This window comes from Stegodyphus dumicola, chromosome 6 (assembly GCF_044657685.1).
Source record: "Stegodyphus dumicola isolate Sdum_Otavi_A_Nest chromosome 6, ASM4465768v1".
NCBI lineage: Eukaryota > Metazoa > Arthropoda > Arachnida > Araneae > Eresidae > Stegodyphus > Stegodyphus dumicola.
The window spans coordinates 14,835,549-14,838,245 of NC_140773.1; the positions used below are offsets into that span (position 1 = coordinate 14,835,549).

General features: G+C 32.4%; 1 non-coding gene across 1 annotated transcript; it reads left to right on the plus strand.

The window, feature by feature from the left end:
• Positions 1 to 1,479: 1,479 nt before the first annotated feature.
• On the plus strand, positions 1,480 to 1,561 carry TRNAL-AAG (transfer RNA leucine (anticodon AAG)). The gene has a single exon. It is a non-coding gene; the product is annotated as a tRNA-Leu (tRNA).
• Positions 1,562 to 2,697: the final 1,136 nt, after the last annotated feature.

Consider the following 2,697-nt stretch of genomic DNA (forward strand, 5'->3'; position numbering starts at 1 on the left):
TGATTAAAGTCGTGCGAAGATGGGAATAGCCGAAATGGCTTGCCACGAATTTTTAGAATCGGAAATAATGTATTTAATGTTTGGCAATGCTATTTTTATTTCATCGTAAAACTTAGAAATTTTTTATTATCAAACTCTAGGATTTGAAAGCGAGCAGTGGCAACAACTTTTGAAAATAAAGCACATTTTCATCTCCAACTTACGAGACTGTTGCCACTCGGAAAAATGAGGGCGAAATGATCGTTTTTTCGAGCTTTTAATCTGTTTCAGCTAATTTTTTTTTCTTTTGAAAAAAGTCGGCGTTGACTTTTTCCAGGACCCAGAAACGAATTGTAGAAAGTTTAGTGACGATAGCTGTAGTAGCGACTGAGTTATTAGAGGACAAACACACAGACCTTTCTTCTTCATGTATATAGGCCCACCAGCGGCCGAGCGGTAAAGTCGCTGAAGACTGGTAGTTCGGTCCGAGGTTCGAATCCCGCGAACGGGCTGGCTGCATGGGTGTTTTCGTGGTTTTCCCCATGTGTAACGTGTATACGAGCCAGTTTCCCTTAGAAAGTCCTCCACGAAGGCATCCCTCCTCTTAGGCAGATAGCCCTAGTGTGCTTTGCCATAATTAAATATACCATACCAATACCTTTATGTATATAGATTATGGCATTACCAGCAATTTGCAGTTAATTACTCCTATTAGACGTAGTTAGTTGACAAAACAACATAAGAAAAAATTTAAAAACTCCTTTCATACTAAATGTATTTTTTGATGTAACAAAACAATTAGGTTCACTCTCATTCAGTTCACATTCTAATTTTACTTCGTTACTATGGCTTTTAATTTATTTGCAAAACAAATAAAGTGAATTGAATATCTATTCTGCAAAGTGTCTCGTCTATTTGGAAATTGCTATGGATTCTGGTAAGTATGTGAAATATTTTTACTGTTATTCAAAATATTTTTGCGAATAGTCACAATTTACTATCACATGAAAAGGCTTTATTACACGGTTTTTATTCACATTGGCTTCTCATCTTGTTTGGATTAGATCTTGAAATTTATTTTTGACCCCTTTCTACCAATCCTGATTTCTTGGAATTTTTGACATTTAAGTATTTGCAATGAAAATACAATATTCCACATAAGTTTTACAAAATTCTATACAGATTTATGGGTAGTTGATTAATTACTGTAATAAAGTACACGAGAGCTATCTGCCCAAGGTGAAGTTTGCGTTGGTGAAAGATTTCACAAGGTGAACTGGCTATTATTCCCGCTACACATATGGTAAACCACGAAAAACTAATCATAGAGGTTCATTTGGATTCACTAAGTATTAAGCACTTGTGGAGTCACATTGATTTAAACATTTAGTGTAAAAGTTCTGTCGTACGCGTATTTAATGGTAAAAATAACAATTTCAGAGTTTCAAAAACTAAAAAGAATTAAGAATTAACTTTTAGTTAACATACCACTTTTGTGGTGGTAGCGTGGCCGAGCGGTCTAAGGCGCTGGTTTAAGGCACCAGTCTCTTCGGGGGCGTGGGTTCGAATCCCACCGCTGCCAAGCGCTTACTTTTAACTGTCCGTCCATTTCTTGGAGGCAAAGGTTGTTGATTTATTAAGTGCTTCCATAATAAAATAACCACCTCTTGTGGTCTTAATAGTAGCCAACGCGTATGGTGACTTATGCCCGCTATTGGATAAAAAAATAATTCTTAATCATATGTAACTAAATATAAAATCATGGCTTCTCTACCCATGAATTGTATTAATAAATATATTTACTTTTTTCGAGTTTTTATTCAAAATTATATAAAAAAAACCTTAAAAATTTTACATCCATTTTATTTTTAAACATTACCAAGTAATAAGATTTTAGTAATTTAAAATATTGTTTTCGTTTGGGGTCACTTTTTCTCTTAAGTAATTACTATCTTAAAATTTTATTATTTTGGGATAAAAAAATTAGTTCTTATAAAATTGTATTAAATTTATCATTAACTAATTTATTATTCATATGTATGATTTTCAGGATTCATTTTATATCCATTAGCTTCAAACTCATAAATAGGCAAAGGTTACTATTTATTTTTATTTTCTAAAGTCTTCTAAAGTCTTTCGAAAGACCGAAAACAGCTTAGTTTTAAAGATTAATTTTCTACATATTAATGTTCTGATTTATATCACATTAAGGAGTTAAAGATTCTTTGCCCTTTTACAATGCTTTTGAATACATGTTCTTTCATAAAGAAACTTTAACATGCTTTTTAAGCTGTCAAACTGAACTTTAAAGAGTCTTCTTTATGGAATTTGAAATACTTTTCTCTTGATCCGCTTTCTAAACTTGGAAAGTTTAGAAAGCTGTTTAGAAAGTTTAGAAAGTTTATTGTTGAAATTTTATGTATTCTAGTCTTGCAAAATCTTAAGAAAATTTAAAAAGCAATTTTCAGCTTAAAACTGTTTCTACTGCTGCTTAGATAGATCTACTAGTTGATTCCATACGTGTTTTAAAACAGCGATTTTGCAGAAAGAAATTTATGAGTTTGATTTATATCCCACAATATGATGATTTAATGTGCGGAAAGTCTAATTTAGTTAGCATATCATAGAGTTCACAAGGACACACACGGTCAAACGCTTTCACTATATTCAACGGGAAGTAAAGCTGAAAATTCTGCACCAGTATGCATTTTAGATCTG